We start from the raw sequence: 18,831 nt of genomic DNA, 5'->3' as shown, positions 1-18,831 counted from the left end.
ATTATCTCTGATACACAAATTGCATTTGTACCCGGAAGACCTATCACTGATAATGTACTAGTACACCACCTTAAACAGAAGAGGAAAGGGAAGAAAGGCTTTATGTCTATGAAACTGGATATGTCTAAAGCTTACGATCGAGTAGAATGGGATTTCCTTGAAAGTATTTTACTGAAATTGGGTTTCAAGAGCAGTTTAGTGAGCCTTATTATGAAATGTGTTACCTCAGTCTCATTTTCAGTTCTAGTAAATGGGAACCCTACGGATTCCTTCCTTCCAACTCGTGGGCTTAGACAAGGGGACCCTTTATCCCCTTATCTATTTCTAATTTGCACTGAAGCTTTGATTAGCATTTGTTGCCCAGATGACTAACACAAGAGGGGGGGTGAATTGAGTTGTATTAAAAAAAATAACAATTATAAATCAAATATATAATATAAAATATAAACAAAATATGAAATAACAATAAATATAAAGAGTAAGGGTAAGAGAGAAGCAAACTCAGTATGTTAACGAGGTTCGACCCCACTGCCTACGTCCTCGCCTCAAGCTATCCCTTGAGGATTCCCAAATTCACTATTCAACCTCCTTTAGGTGGAGATAAAAACCTATTACACCTTTGAACAACACCGCTACAAAGGATCCGTGTAGAACACCCTCTACACTTGCAATCACCTTACACGTGGTGATTCAACTATTCTCCGTGTAGAATACTTTCTACACGCACAAGGGTTATACACACCCTTTTTCTGATATAAAAGCTGATAGTGGGTAGGTTATCAGAAAACACTCCTCAATGAGTGAAATAAGAATAATACAACACAAACTATATCTCTCAAAATGAACAAGGATTAATGCTCAATGCTTAGAGAAGAGAGAATGAAAGCTTTGAATGAATGTTGTATGCTCTGGATGTTGTAAATGTGAAGCTCTCAAATGATCTATTTATAGGCATATGAGACTTCATATTCAAATTTAAAAAGATTCACATGTCAAAGACAACATCATTCATTTTTTCAAAAAATTCAAATAAAAGATTCTTCTTTTTCAATTGTCAAAGACAACATCATTCACTTTTTCAAAAAGATCAAACCTAATCTCTTACTTTTGGCATATGACAAAATGAGCACACTTTCCTTTTCAAAAAATTCAAACCTAATCTTTTACTTTTTGCATATGACAAAATGAGCACACTTTACTTTTCAAATTTTTTCAAACAAAATCATCTATCTTTTGTATAAGTCTAAAAAAGCATCAATCACTTTTGAAAATATTCAAATAAAACATGCACATGTGAAATATGACAATCAATCATCTTTAATATTTTCAAAGTTCAACCCTTTAATCAAGGCATGCACATGCAAAAGATGACAATCAATCATCTTTCAAAATTTTCAAATTTAATTTTCAAAAATATTCATGCACATGTGGAAAATGTATTTTAATGCTTTATGATAAAATATTAATTTTGAGCATTAATCCTAATTTCGAATTTTAAAAGATTTATAACATTATTCTATAAGTTTAATGTGAACTTGTTTCCTTCTTGCTCATGCTTGGTTCTTTGATGTGCTTGATTCCATTGTGTGAACAACTTGAGCTTGAAACTCCTTTATTCTTTGAATTCATTTGTTATCATCAAAATCCATGTGTAGATTTATAATCACATGAAACTTGAAACCTTGGATTTAACAATCTTCCCCTTTTTGATGATGACAAATACTTGATAGAACTTGAAACCTGTATTAATACTTAAGCTCCTCCTGAAAATATGCGTTAGTTTTTCAAGCAAAAGTATAAATATAATTCCAAGCATATATAACAAGTTTAGCAATTTAAACAACGTTAATGTTCTAGTCTAAAACTTCTCCCCCTTTTGACATCATTAAAAAGGATCGGCAGCAAGTAAATAGACCTGAAGAAAATGGTACGTTAGTAGACACTGTAGATAGTTAAATAAATAAATAAATAAATTTCATCCGTCCGTGACCCGATAAGTGCGGCTGGAGATTTGAAAAAAATTGCCTGATGTTGTTGACAAACGAGATTGAAGGCTCCGAGTTTCTAAAAATGTCATTTTCACCGATCAGAAAAAAAAATATATTGCTCTTTGACTTGGATGATAGCTTGTCTTATTCTTTATGCTATCTCTATAAAATCAGTCCTGAAGTTCATCCAATCCGCATCAAGTTTTCTTCTCATCTCTATAACTCATCTGCATTCTTTCAACATTCTCGTTTTAAGCCTTCTATTCTTTTCTCAATGGCTCATTCTTCTAACATTTCTCTAGATCCATCCATGAGGCATTCTGCATCTCAACCTCCTGTTCTTTCTGCAGCTACCATTGGTGCCATGTTGCAGCAAGAAAATAATAATCTGACTAATAAGTCAGATTCTGATGCTATTTATGACTTGGTGAGTCTTGGGACTCGCTACTCTTCCTCTATTGTGGCTTTTTCTCAGTGGCTACAAGCCAAAAATCACGAAGTTGAAAAGCTCAAAGAACAAATTGTTGTACTTCAACGAATTGTTCAAGAGTCTCACACAAAGGAAGGAATCATTCGGCAGAAGAATAAACAGTTGAAATCTTTATTAGATTCTTCATTCCGCTTGCCGGTTCCCATGAATAAGAAAGACATGATATTGTATGAAGAGAATGAGCGTCTCAAACATGAGGCTAAGAATCTCAAGTTTATGTAAAAGTATTTAAAAAATCTATCTCTATTTTTATTGACTCTGGTCTATCTTTTAAGAGATATTCATAGCATGTATCATACCTATTTCTCTTCTGATCATACATAATCTATCTTCTGGTAAAGGTTTTGTGAAAATATCTGCTAACTGATCGTGTGTGTTTGTAAACTCTAATATTATATCACCTTTTTGCACATGATCTCGAAAAAAATGATACCTTATTTCAATATGCTTAGTTCTAGAATGTTGTATTGGGTTCTTTGAAAGATTTATAGCACTTGTATTATCACATTTGATTGGAATGTGATTATACATGAGTTTAAAATCTTCAAGTTGTTGCTTCATGTAGAGAACTTGAGCACAACAACTACCCGCAGCAACATATTCTGCCTCAGCAGTAGATAGTGCAACAGAATTTTGTTTTTTATTAAACCAGGAAACTAATGCATGACCCAAGAAATGACATGCTCCACTAATGCTTTTTCGATCTATTTTATAGCCAGCATAATCTGCATCTGTGTAGCTGATTAGATCGAAAGATGTGTGCTTAGGGTACCATAACCCTAGGTTAATTGTACCACTAAGATATCTAAGAATGCGCTTAACTGCAATTAAATGTGATTCTTTTGGAGATGATTGAAAGCGTGCACATAAGCACACACTAAACATAATATCTGGTCTACTGGCTGTTAAATATAATAAGCTACCAATCATACCTCGATATATCTTCGAGTCAACTGGCTTACCGGATTCATCTTTATCAAGTTTAGTTGATGGGCTCATTGGTGTTCCAATTTCCTTAACATTTTCCATCCCAAACTTTTTCAGTAATTCCTTAATATATTTTGATTGATTGATGAATGTCCCACTTTTTGCTTGCTTAATTTGTAATCCGAGAAAGAATGTAAGTTCTCCCATCATGCTCATCTCAAATTCTTCCTGCATAGTCTTAGCAAAAACTTGACACATATTTTCATTAGTAGCACCGAATATTATATCATCAACATAAATCTGAATCAAAAGAATATCATCATTTTCATATTTAATGAAAAGAGTTGTGTCGATTTTTCCTCTTGAAAAACCTTTTTCAATCAAGAAACCACTGAGTCTCTCGTACCAAGCTCCAGGAGCTTGTTTAAGTCCATATAATGCTTTTGTGAGTTTGAAAACATGATTTGGGGAAATATGATTTTCAAAACCTGGAGGTTGCTCAACATATACCTCTTCATTTATAAAACCATTTAAGAAAGCACTTTTAACATCCATTTGAAAAAGTTTGAAATCTTTGTAACAAGTATATGTAAGTAGCATTCGAATAGCTTCTAATCTTGCGACAGGTGCATATGTCTCATCATAATCGATTCCTTCTTCTTGATTAAAACCTTGAGCTACAAGTCGAGCCTTATTTCTAGTAATGACTCCGGACTCATCTTTCTTGTTTCTAAAAACCCATTTTGTTCCAATAATAGTATGATTTTTGGGTCTAGGAACAAGTGTCCAAACATTATTTCTTTCAAATTGATTCAACTCTTCTTGCATAGCTAGAATCCAAGATTCATCAAGAAGTGCGTCATCAATATTTTTGGGTTCAATTTGAGATAGAAAAGCAGTATGATTGCAAATATTTCTAAGAGATGATCGAGTACTTACACCTTGTGAAGGTTTTCCCAAAATTTGTTCTACTGGATGATCTTTCACAAATTTTCACTGTTTGGTTGCATCTTGTATTAAATTTTGATGATCTTTCCTGATGACTCCATGTTGAACTTCCTCTATTATTTTCTCTTTGTTGAGATTGAGACTTTCTGTGTTATTTATACCTTCTGTTTCTTCATCAATAGATTTCTTGGAGAGTGGAGAATTAGATTCATCAAATACTAGATGCATAGATTCTTGTACAGTCAAAGTCTTTTTATTGAATACTCTATAAGCTTTACTATTAGTAGAATACCCGAGAAAGATACCTTCATCAGATTTTGCATCAAACTTGCCTAAATTATCCCTGTCATTCAAAATAAAACATTTGCATCCAAATACATGAAAGTAATCAATGTTGGGCTTTTTCTCATTCCAAAGCTCATAGGGGGTTTTATCTAACTTAGACCTTAACATAACTCTATTTATAACATAACATGCAGTACTTACCGCTTCGGCCCAAAAATAACTAGGCAAATTGTTCTCATTGAGCATTGTTCTTGCCATCTCTTGAAGAGATCTATTTTTCCTCTCTACTACCCCATTTTGTTGAGGAGTTCAAGGAGCAGAAAAATTATGCACAAAACCATTTTCATCACAAAATGTTTCAATATTTTTATTAACAAACTCTTTTCCCCTATCACTTCGGATACTTGAAATAGTATAGCCCTTTTCATTTTGAATTCTCTTGCATAACTTGGTAAAAGCATAATGTGCCTCATCTTTATGAGTAAGAAAGATGACCCAAGTATATCTAGAGAAATCATCAACAATAACAAGTGCATAATATTTTCCTCCTAGACTTGCAACTCTATTTGGTCCAAAAAGATCCATGTGTATCAGTTGCAATGGTCTAGTAGTGGAAATATGTTTCTTAGTTTTAAAAGAAGTTTTTGTTTGTTTACCAAATTGACATGCATCACAAATTTTGTCTTTAAGAAAATTTGTTTTTGGTAAACCTCTCACAAGATCATTTTTTGAAAGTTTGGAAATAAGTTCCATATTGGCATGACCTAATCTTCTATGTCATAGCCAACTAGTTTCATTTTGAGCTGAAAAGCAAATAGCATCTTGTGAGGTAATTTCTTCAAAATCGATTGTATAAACATTATTGTTTCTAAAAGCAATAAAACAAATATTACAATCATGATCATTCAAAATAATGCATTTATTCATTTTGAAAGTAACTGTAAATCCTTTATCACATAATTGACTTATACTCAAAAGATTATGTTTTAAACCTTCAACAAGTAGAACATCTTCAATTATGAGAGAAGATTCGTTACCAATTTTACCTATTCCCACGATCTTCCCTTTCGAGTTGTCTCCAAATGTCACGTGTCCTTCTTCTTTAGATCTAAGATCAAAGAACTTAGTCTTGTCTTCCGTCATGTGTCTTGAACATCCACTATCTAAAAACCACTTATTTTTACTTGTGGATGACTTCATGCATACCTATAAAAACAATTAAAATGATTTTTCTTGGTACCCAAGTTCTTTGGGTCCTTTATTTATTAGTATTAGAAGAAACAAGATTTTTAGGTACCCATATGGCCCTAATAATCATTGTATGATTTCTTCTAATAGGACAAGCATGATAATTATGACCATTTCTATTACAAAAATTACAAATAGCATGTGACATATATGAAAAACTTGAATGATTATAATAATATCTTTTTTGACAAAATTATTTTTATGAAAAGAATTTTGAATATTAGTCTTTGATGTAGAATGATTATCAAAGAAATTTTTATAAGGTTTGTATTTTTGTTTTGGCATATATCCAAAACCTGCCTTGTCAAAAACACATCTTTGACTACCAAGAAGTTTTTCCAAATTTCTTTTTCCATTCGTAAAGTTTTCAACAATATTTTCTAAATCGGTTTTCTTCTTATTCAATCAAGATTTTCATCTTTCAAAATGATACTTTCTTTTCTTAAAATTTCAATTTCGTTTGTTAAAGAAGAATTTTTCTTTTTCAAAGCAGTATACTTGATACTCAATTTTTCAAATTCCTCATAAATCTCTTCTAAAACATTTTGCAATTCTTCATATGAAGGATTTTCAATATCATCAAGATTTGTTACCTCAATGTCATCTTTAGCCATAAGACAAAGATTTGCTGATTCTTCATTGCTTGCTTCACTATCTGAGCTACTTGAATCATCATCCCATGTAGCTTTCATTGCTTTCTTGCCCTTGTTTCGATCTTTCTTTAGCAGAGGACAATCTGGCTTGATATGACCAGGTTTATTGCATTTATAACAAATTAAAGTGTCATTTTTACCTGAATCTTTCTTGGAAAACTTTTTGAAGGATTTTCTCGGAGGAGTTCTATTTTTCTTCAAGAACCTCTGAATTCTTCTTGTTATCATCGCAACTTCTTCATCTTTATCGTCATTTTCCTCATCTTCATCACTTTCACTTTCACGAGGAACAACTTTAAGTGCTAAACTCTTCTTTGGCTTTCCTTCTTCTTCTCTTCTTTTCAATGTGTACTCATGGGTGATAAGTGACCCGATGAGTTCATTGACTTCGAGCTTCTTGAGGTCTCTAGCTTCAAGAATCGCTGTAACTTTTGATTCCCAACGTTTTGGTAAAGAGTTGAGAATTTTTCTTACTATCTCCACCTTGGAATAAACTTTGCCAAGAGCTGTCAAGCTGTTTATGATATTAGTAAAACGAGTGTGCATACTAGAAATAGATTCATCATCGTTCATCTTAAACATTTCATATTCATGAGTAAGAATATAAATTTTTGATTCCTTGACTTGCGAAATTCCTTCATAAGTAATTTCCAAGTTATCCCAAATTTCTTTTGCCGTAGTGCAATTCATTATTCTATTAAATTCATTTCCATTAAGAGCATTATATAATAAATTCATAGCAGTTAAATTTAAAGTATAAAGTCTATCGTCTTCACGATCAAACTCTTCTTCTTCCTTTTTGACCTTTACTCCATCAACCACTTTTGTTGGAATATAAGGTCCATTTACAATACATTTCCAGATTTCTCTACCTTGAGCCTGAAGAAATATTCTCATTCTAACTTTCCAGAATGAGTAATTATCTCCACAAAAGAGTGGAGGCCGACTGCTAGATTGACCTTCACCAAATGAAGCTGCAATATTAGTCATAAGATCTTAACTCAAAAGATAGTTAATCTTATAATAGAGTTTTTAGTTCTGATACCAATTGGTGCCCAGATGACTGACACAAGAGGGGGGTGAATTGGGTTGTATTAAAAAAAATAACAATTATAAATCAAATATATAATAAAATATAAACAAAATATGAAATAACAATAAATATAAAGAGTAAGGGTAAGAGAGAAGCAAACTCAGTATGTTAACGAGGTTCGGCCCCACTGCCTACGTCCTCGCCTCAAGCTACCCCTTGAGGATTCTCAAATTCACTATTCAACCTCCTTCAGGTGGAGATAAAAACCTATTACACCTTTGAACAACACCGCTATAAAGGATCCGTGTAGAACACCCTCTACACTTGCAATCACCTTACACGTGGTAATTCAACTATTCCCTGTGTAGAATACTTTCTACACGCAAAAGGGTTATACACACTCTTTTTCTGATACAAAAGCTGATAGTGGGTAGGTTATCAGAAAACACTCCTTAATGAGTGAAATAAGAACAATACAGCACAAACTATATCTCTCAAAATGAACAACGATTAATACTCAATACTTAGAGAAGAGAGAATGAAAGCTTTGAATGAATGTTGTATGCTCTGAATGTTGTAAATGTGAAGCTCTCAAATGATCTATTTATAGGCATATGAGACTTCATATTCAAATTTAAAAAGATTCACATGTCAAAGACAACATCATTCATTTTTTCAAAAAATTCAAATAAAAGGTTCTTCTTTTTCAATTGTCAAAGACAACATCATTCACTTTTTCAAAAAGATCAAACCTAATCTCTTACTTTTGGCATATGACAAAATGAGCACACTTTCCTTTTCAAAAAATTCAAACGTAATCTTTTACTTTTTGCATACGACAAAATGAGCACACTTTACTTTTCAAATTTTTTCAAACAAAATCATCTACCTTTTGTATAAGTCTAAAAAAGCATCAATCACTTTTGAAAATATTCAAATAAAACATGCACATGTGAAATATGACAATCAATCATCTTTAATATTTTCAAAGTTCAACCCTTTAATCAAGGCATGCACATGCAAAAGATGACAATCAATCATCTTTCAAAATTTTCAAATTTAATTTTCAAAAATATTCATGCACATGTGGAAAATGTATTTTAATGCTTTATGATAAAATATTAATTTTGAGCATTAATGCTAATTTCGAATTTTAAAAGATTTACAACATTACTCTATGACTTTAATGTGAACTTGTTTCCTTCTTGCTCATGCTTGGTTCTTTGATGTACTTGATTCCATTGTGTGAACAACTTGAGCTTGAAACTCCTTTATTCTTTGAATTCATTTGTTATCATCAAAATCCATGTGTAGATTTATAATCACATGAAACTTGAAACCTTGGATTCAACAGCATGCTAAAAAAGGCTGAACGGGACAAATCTGTAAAGGGAATTAAAATCTGTAGGGGGGCTCCTATTATAAGCCACATGCTATTTGCGGACGACTCTATAGTGTTTTGTGAGGCTAGTGCTGCTACTTCAGCAAGTATTCAACTACTATTGAGAAAATATGAATTAGCATCAGGCCTAATGATCAACAAGCAGAAAACGACTATGATTTTCAGCTCTAATGTGCCTAGTAGTATGAGACAAACCATTATGACTATGCGGGGGGGAAGTATAGTGCAACAATATGAGAAATACTTGGGGTTACCCCCTATAGTTGGAAAGGCAAAAACCATAGCTTTTGGAGAAATTAAGAGCAGGGTTTGGAGGAGGCTACAGAGCTGGAAAGAGAAACTCTTGTCTCAAGGGGGTAGGGAGATACTTGTGAAAGCTGTAGCATGTTCTATTCCTTCTTTTGCCATGAGTTGCTTCAAACTACCAGCAACCTTATGCCGTGATTTAGAGAAGATGATGGCTAGGTTTTGGTGGGGACAAAGAGATGATGGGAGGAGAATACATTGGGTAGCATGGAACAAACTGTGTGTGTCAAAAATGAGGGGTGTAATAGATTTTAGAGACCTAAAGAGTTTCAACATGGCTTTACTAGCAAAACAGGCCTGGAGGGTATTAAAACAGGAAGATTCTTCGGTCCATAAATTGCTAAAGGCAAGGTATTTTCCAAACTCCTCTTTCTCTGAGGCTCAAAAGGAAAATAACCCCGTGTTTACATGGCGGGGTATTTGGGAAGCTAGGACTTTGTTGATTAAAGGTTGCCAATGGAGAATTGGGAATGGGGCAATAACTCGAATATGGCATGATATTTGGATCCCTGGTCATCAACCCTTAGTTACTGAGGGTGACGGAATAGAAGGAAGAGATCTATCATTAAGGGTGGCTTCTTTAATTGACGTGGACACAGGCTGGTGGAATGTTGCGAGAGTTAGACCTCTCTTTAATCCAAACGTAGCTTCAGATGTTCTAAAAATTCTGCTAAGCCCGAGTGAACACGAAGATGTGCTAGTGTGGAGGCATGAGAAAAATGGGGTTGATAGTGTTAAAAGTGGATACAAGTTTCTCATATCCCAGAATAGCCTTGATAATGCTGAAAGTTCCAGTGCACGAGATATGAATAAGGTGTGGAAATCAATTTGACATATGAAGGCCCCAAACATGGTTAAGATATTTGCATGGAGAGCCTATCAAGATAGTCTCCCCTCCAAGCAAAATCTGTTCAAGAGAAAAGTCACAGACAATACAGCTTGCCCTTTATGTAGCTTTCCCATGGAGAATGGTACTCATGCTATTTTAAAATGCCAAGATGCTCAAAACGTGTGGTTAAAACTGATGCCTATTCTTGTTGATCCATCAGTTTTTACAACAATAACAGATGCAGTAAATTTTCTATTACGCAGAGGGGACCAAGGACTACTGAGCCGTTTCTTCTTGATTGCATGGTCTTTATGGTACAGGAGAAATAAGTGGGCAATTGAGCATGTCTTGCTGGACCCTTTTCAGGTTGCAAGTTATGCCATAAATACTTACAAGCCGAGCCTTCCACTCAGACTGGAACCGAGTTAGCAAATGCAGAGAGCCGGATGCTGGCAAGCACCCCCTTCGAGGTCTTATAAACTTAATGTAGACGCTGCTCTATTTTTTGATCTGAAAAAAGCAGGGGTGGGCGCAGTACTCAGGGATGGCAAGGGTGAGGTGGTGCTAGCGGTGAGTAAGGCTGAACATGAACTGCATGATCCAGATTCTGCAGAAATGCTTGCTATGTTCAGGGGCTTGTAGTTTATCTTGCATTTGGGCATATCCAAAATTGTTCTAGAGAGTGATAGCTTACTGATGGTAGAAGCCTTAACTGCCAGCCAAGAATCCTTATCACTCCAAGGTAACCTGTTGATGGAAGTCAGGAATTTACTCAACTGTTTTGAAGAGCATCACGTCCAGCATGTCCTCAGAAGTGGAAATCAAGTGGCTCATGCACTTGCTAAGCATGCGTGGTCTAATGCTGATACTGATTTGTGGATGGAACAGTCCCCTCTTTCTGTTTGCAGTATTTTTGGCTTGATATTCAAAGCTGTAATCATCTAGTCTGATTAAGTATGAAGTTTTCCTATCAAAAAAATAAAAAATATTCAACATCAAAAATATAATATAAATAATAAAATCTACCTATCATTCCTAATCTTTTAAAATGAATGGTTGTGATTTCACATATATTTAATTTTAGACATTAATAAATTGTAATAATCTTCTCAAATTATGAAGTTAATTAAGGTTAATGCATATGACATTATCATGACTATCTCGATTAATATAATCTGATCTTATTTGCCTAATTAATTAGAATAAGTTTTCGAGAATTTTAGATATTCTAATTTGTAGGTCGACGCTTCCAGAAATCTTTCAGCTTCCAATTAACAAAAAGAGTTCGCTAGCAAATTCAATTAATTGTTCAATCATTTGCTATGAATTACATGGATTGCTGCCTTATATAGGATATTCAGATAAAATTAATGCTACAAATTCATTTAAAAGGCTCATAATATTAATATTCTCCCTTAATTATTCGAATAATATATAATATAAAATCGTAAAAAATATTTGAAATTATCCTATCAATAATAATTATTAATTATTCTTAAGGTTATGTTTGATTATACAGATGAGATGAGATGTTTTAAATAATAATGAGTAAAATATTATTATAATATAATTTTTTAATATTAATTTTGTATATTTGAAAAAATTAAATTATTTATTATATTTTATATAAAAATTTTAAAAGATTATAATATTGAATTGAGATAAAATAAGATAAAATTTTTGATATTGTATAATCGATCCGAACTTAAATTGTCATTCAATTATTCCTAGAGTATATGAATGACAGATATATTTCAACGAAAGCAGAACCGGTGAAAATAGCCCAACAAATGATAGTTGTATTGTTTGAGACCTTCTGCTTAAGACAACTAAGCCGACAACTCACTGGACAATGAATGGGCCCCTGGGAATCTTTGATGTCACGTCTCTCTCCTCTTCCCACCGCTCTTGGAGGAGATCCATAGAAAATCAATCCGCCTCCCTTCCGCCTCTTTCACGAAATTATCATTATTTTAACTAAGGAAAATGATATGGCTACTGCTGGTGGCTCTCATTGGGGGCTACCGCTGGCCCTATTTTATTTTTTTTTAATTTTTCCTTTTTCTTAATGGTTAAGTAATTTTTTTATAATATTATTATAATTTTTTTATATTTTTTTAAAATGTTTAAAAGTATTAAAAAATAATTTTTTTTAAAAAATCAAACAAGCAAAAAAATTTTTTTGCCTAACGGTGACTCCCAGCGGGAGCCACCAACGGTGCCTGTAGCACCGTCCTTTAACTAAAGATGTAAATGAGTCGAATTTGAAAGAGGAATGTGTGGTCAAGTCTTATTGATTTTTATTCTAGCATAAGTTAAGCTTAGAGCATGTCATCGAGTTATATTTTATATTATCCGACAGTTCATTTACTATTCATATCAGTTTGAGTTTATTCACGAGCTACTTCATTTTAATATTATATATAAATTTTGTTAACGAAATAGTGACTTTTCATTAATATTTTTGTAAAATTTATATATACTTAAGTTAATGATTATATTCAAAAGAATGCAGTTAACGCATTTAGTATACGGAACGTGATTTCTTCTAATAATTTAAAATATTAAAATACAAATTTAATGTAAAAATATTTATGAAGTTATTTGAGTTTATAAAAGTTTATGAGCGTCTAGATAAGCTTTTTACAAGTTGTATAATTTAAAATAATCAATTATAATTTTGTGTTTATAAACGACCGATTTAACAAACTACTTGAGCTAAACTTGAATTTAACTGAATTGATCTCGAGTGGCTTATCGAGTAGTCTTCTTTATTTACTGCCATAAACATTCTTGTCTAATGAAGTCGATACCACCAAACCAAAATATTCTTATATGGATAAAGTGAAGAAGCAAGGACATGAAGATAAACATAGAGCATAAGATACTAAAAATCATCACAAACCTCCCTTGCTGAAGATAAGTGCGCGCATAGTTGTGTACACTACAAAGGATACGCCCTGTTGCAACTCTTGAATCCTTCGGAAATCACCCCATATTTCGCAGCTGATGGACTGTACCAACAATCGTGGCTTCGTCGCATGTTGGACGCCATATAATCGTTGCAACTGCTGGAACTCAGCTAATGTCATGAATCGTTGGCAAAGCAGATGTTTTCCATCGTTTTTTACTGATGGGAAAAACAGAGAAAAGCCGATGCAACTACTGTGGAGATTTCCGATTGTAATCGCTGCAGCTAAGTGTTTGGGTCGATTTACAACGTCGCAGTACCGCTACGATGCCGCTACAATTTATGGGGTGCATCCCCGACTGAAATTTAAATCGCTGTAACTTCTAACGTTACGTCGGCAGCCCATCCACCACAAATACTCTGTTTTTCGCTGATGCTGTCCTTTCTCAACAAGGTTGAAAACTAACGGGATATTGTTCTTAAGTCGCCGGCAGAACCCAGCAGTTTGCATCTTTGGAAAATCGCTGCCATGCCTTCCTTCTCAACGGAAAGAGCTCTGACGCATCAAGTTGGCTATTTTGCCCCCCTGTCTATTACCCAGCTAGCGTCCATATATTGCCGCTGCATTAAGCGGTAGACTGTAGTGCCAGCGACCTTAACGGAATTAGTTGCAATGTGTCCTACTTAAAAGATCTTTTTCATCCCAGCTGTTGCAATCAATTTATTTTACTGGATATTAGAGGATTTTCCAGCAGATATTAGTTTTTGTTGCATCGATTTATTTTACAAGATACGTGAATACGACGGAAACCATATTTTAAAACTACTGGACGTTGTTTTGCCCCTATTTTTGTGTACTACATTTCTCCCCACAGACTACAATATTGCATATTAACAGGCATTTACACGCTTTTGTAAGCTGCTACTTTAATTAATGCATAGATCATAATATTGTCAGTAGAGCATTTTACAAGATAATATTAGTCATTAATTTGGTAACATACTAAGTAGATCATATATATATACCAATATTATCATAAATATAAAATAAAAATCTGAAATGTGTGTTCTCCATAAGGGTTGAGAGAATTCACCTTTACCAAATTTATCATTGCCAATAGAAGTCAATAACTGTTACTGGAAAAAGTGCTTAGTCAAATGAAGATCACAACAATCTTATATATTTTATATATCCATATATATATATATATATATAATTTTATATATCCATATATATAAAATTATATTTATTCATCTGTTTTTTTCATTAATAAACAAGCAGATATATAGATTCCATGCTAATTGCTACAATAGACCACCTAAACCCCCCTGTTAAGTCATTCACTATGAAATTGCTATGTGGGTCTTGTAGCTCATGCAATAAATAGTCTAAAAACTGGAATTTCTTGAATTGTCTAGTGTCATATATGAAATCTGTAACCCCTTGTATAACAATTGAGCAATTGAAGAAACTAATGAACTTTCTCAATTCAACACATCTTGCAACCCAAACAAAATATTGCCATCCAAAATCCACAGCTTCATTGATCATCAAGCTCTAAATAAAGTGCCATTTTGGTGGAATACATAAATGGCCTGTGTTTCCAGAACATTTTTCTTACTTCCTTCCAACTGCCCAGCCCCTACTAACTAGTCCAATCCCCACAAAGTACCACATGTATTTAAACACTTTCACAAATCCATTTATATACACTGGTGCATTCGGATAGTTCACACATAGAAAGAGAGGAGAGACTGATTTCTTACAATAGATATATTGTAATTGAATGGTACTCAATTAACCTTCTGGTCCATGCCCTCTGAACTGTCATGGAGCACTGCAGCATAGCCCTACACATTTGTGGGTGGAGTGGTAAGAACTGCTTAAGTTGGTCATATATAGCAGTACCGCAAAAATTCCCTAGCTGGCCGCCCATTAATACTGTAATTATTTCACATTACCTCCAACCACCTGCATTCCATAACCAATTTAACATCAATGGAGGTATAAATGCAGTGTAAAGATATAGTTAACTTAATTGTTAATGGTATGCAAAAATCACTTTTTTGACATAATTAACATGATTGCTTACATATTCATGTACCTGCCTAGTTGCAGTCGCTTCTGTCACTCACTTCCCATATATAACTACAGCAGTTATACGTCGCTATTATGATCCCCTTATAATACTAGCAATGTCAATTAACCCAGTGTAAGTTCTCTCGAGATCAATTATTTGTATAATGATCAAATCTGAGCATTATATATCAACCTAATTAATTGTCCTATTTCTAGTTACTGAAGTTGGTCATGAAATCACAATAAACTTCTTGTCAAACCCTGAATATATTACCTGGATTTCGACTTCCTATCCAGCCGCTGCAATAATAAACCCCAACCTAATTAGCTGTCATTCCAAGATCTCACTAAACCCAGCTATGATACAAATGTTCCTCTATTGGCATCTATGGTGTATGTTGTGTTCCTTTTAACTTAACACCTTTACATGAATAGACAATACTCATCCAACTATTACTTACAGTCATAAGTTGCTAGAAATCTGAGGTCTTTATGATCTTTAGTAGCCTTATAATTCAAATCATTTATAAGGGTATCATATACTATAAACCACTCAGTTTCAACCTACAAGATGAGAAAATGAATGAACACCATAGTTTAGGGCCATTTTGCTATCACTTTTTGAAGTAATAATCCCATTACTTCCTCCAACCTCTATCTCTAATCTGTGTAGACCACCCCGTATATTCATTTGGTATTAAAATTTGTCGATGATTCAAGTGCTGCCCCATATCTGTAGAAGCCAACATGCATCAGTCTTCTACACTATTGGACTAAGCATATATGAATGCAATAAAGGATTGCTAAACGGGAATGGCATGGTTATGACTAAATTAATATAACATGTTGATCTCTTTGGCATTCTCAACTTTTTCTTAAACTACAATGCATAACCAAAATGACAGCCAAAGTTTTTCCAAATTTGAGAAAAATTCTGTACACAGGCCCATCAAAGCACATCTAAAACCTATGCTCTCTTTATTTTTTTTTATGAGTATCCTATGCTCTCTTTATTTATCATAATATATTGATGAAACTTTTTCAATAGCATGAATCAACAAACCAACTCATAATCATCACTACAACACAGTCATCCCAACAGAAACATTAACTTTTGTAATTTTCCCCACCTTTCAAGGAAATGTAACATATTTCCAGACATCTGCAACCATTTTCAAAACACTTGAACATTTCGTTTTGGGATTTGCTGGAGATGTCGTCCCCCCATGTTGCTGTCCAGTTGCCACAGCCCAAAGGCAACCAATTCCATCACTGCCCTCTATGCTGTACCTACATACCAACATCCCTGTCAATGTGAGTGTAATAATAGAGAGAGTGTGATTGGGTGAATTCACGAGTTCCTGTGAAAAATATATATACTTACATTTTGAATTTTTTACTAATTCAGCTTTGAGTATGTAACCCATTGAACTTCTCCCCTAATATCCTAACTTACTAGCTTAAAACTGACATCTGCTCTGTTCATTAACCATGTCATATATGGCCAGCTAGAGAAATATTTGAACCTCCCCCAGCCATCCCACTGCATTTTGGCTTCCAAAAATATACTCCAGTTCGAACCCAAGGCATAGATAGACAGCAGTTTGCTACATATATATAGTTATATATTTATATGTATTCCCCCAGCCACCCTCTCCTCCTTTCCCAAAAAGCATGCAGTAGGCATGCACTATAATAACCCACAAAAAATGCACCCAAAATCTGTCAAAAAATTGCTAAAAGGTTTTTTCATGCAGCTCGGGGGTCACTGCCTCCCCCAAAGTGTATCTCCCTCGCGCGACTGAAATGAAGCCATGAAACTCCTCAACAGAGCATCAGTTTCAATTTGACGCTCCACAACCACTCGCATTTCTTCCCTCACACGGTCTAGTTGACTCTTGTAGTCCTCTGCATCTTTCTTATGTTTTTCCACTAACAGGGCATACTCTTTAGCTTGTAACACGTCCTTTTCTCTTGTAGACTCTGGTATCACCATCTCTCCGAGGCCTCGTGCATATCCTGGCCTATGCCCAAGTACCTCCCTAAAGACAGCCTTAGCTGCCTCATCAGTGCGATTCTCAGGGGCTAAGTCATCCATCTTTCCAGCCATCTCCTTCTGCACATAGTGTAAAATCAGTTACTCATCATGTTTCTGTTATGAAACCATGGTACAGATTTTCACCATTATTTTAACTATGCCTTTTAGTCTATCTGGGCTGAAAGATTTGAGATGGCTTACATAAATATCTTCACTGGCATCTGTGACAAATCTATCATTCTTCTTTGACCAACGGACTGCTTTGTAGAAGTCCACTAAGTTTGCTCCTTCGGATCGCTATTTGTTAATAAAACATCCAATTTTGTTACATGGTTCAACAACCATAAAACCCAAAGGCCTTAAGACATATAGTACATAACAAATTCTGCAGTGAATAAATTATTGTACAGCCACAGTTACAATATCATTTTCCCCAGGACTAGATGTGCTTTGGATTTTTCATCAATTTTACAGCACTTTGTCTTACCCTATGATTCAAATGTAATGCATATATCCATTGCAAGTTAATAATCTAGTGGCAAGTCTAACGTCTTCGATCATGTTTTTAACTATCACCTGCAACCATTTGTCCATGAAAATTCATAACAATACCATAACTGGTTGCACAGCTAATATAGACATAGCATCAACTCTTGTGGAAAACAGTGCTTTATTTTATCACCGTACATGCATCTGACAACAACCCCTTTGATCTCTCCCCCCCACATTGCGCATACCTGGAGGTACATAACCCCTAACCTAGCTTGTATATGGCCTTATATTTTGCATGCAACCGTAATACACAAATATGCTAATCTCACATTTGTCCTATTTTTGATAAATCTAATCTCATCATTATATGGCTGTCTCTGGAAATTGCACATAAGTATGGCAAATCTTTGACCACATAATCCAGTTAGATTTTAAAACAGAATTTTTTAACATGCAAAAATCTGTTGGTTTACAATTACTGCAGCAACTTACAATTACTACCTCCAATCACTGATCGTAACAGAAGGCTGTGTGTTTAAAAATTTTCCACATGAAATTGTGATTTGCAGCTTAAGATTACCATAATCAGCTTGAATAAATTAGAAGCAAACCAACCCAAGCCCTATACCTTTTCCTCTAGGATCCTCACAAACGATTTCCGCCCTGCAGTGTGATTAATCTTCAGCTTCATACGATTCTCCTTATTTATGTTTGAGATTTTCTGCCATCATGCAAGTAAACAGGTTATTTTTCTGCCAACTATATGGACCTTTGTCAAGACTTTTCTATATTGTATATACAAAACGGTAGCCCAATAAGCAACAACTTTAACATACCTTGAAGTGATCACTTCCCCATCGGCCACATAGCTTAACCCATACCAAGGGCTCAACCAAGCTTGTCCCACCAGCCAATGCCTCCTCATGGCTCACATATGCCAAATACTTCTTGTGAAGCTCATGGTGGAAGGCGTTAAATCTCTTACGCAGCTGCTTCCAAACTGCCAACCGATGGTTCTTAAGTTCCCAATCTAATTCAAAGTCACCCTACACAAAAATAAACTATGGTCATCTAACCCATAGTTAAGTGGCCTTCCTTACACCAAGAAACCTACAGCTATGTATATTGTCTTACCCTGACCCTGTCAATCAACTCATCCTTAACGGACTTGGGTACGTCCGTCCATCTTGCAAAGCTCATG

This window comes from Carya illinoinensis, chromosome 16 (assembly GCF_018687715.1).
Source record: "Carya illinoinensis cultivar Pawnee chromosome 16, C.illinoinensisPawnee_v1, whole genome shotgun sequence".
Taxonomy (NCBI): domain Eukaryota; kingdom Viridiplantae; phylum Streptophyta; class Magnoliopsida; order Fagales; family Juglandaceae; genus Carya; species Carya illinoinensis.
This window is presented reverse-complemented; position numbering follows the sequence as displayed.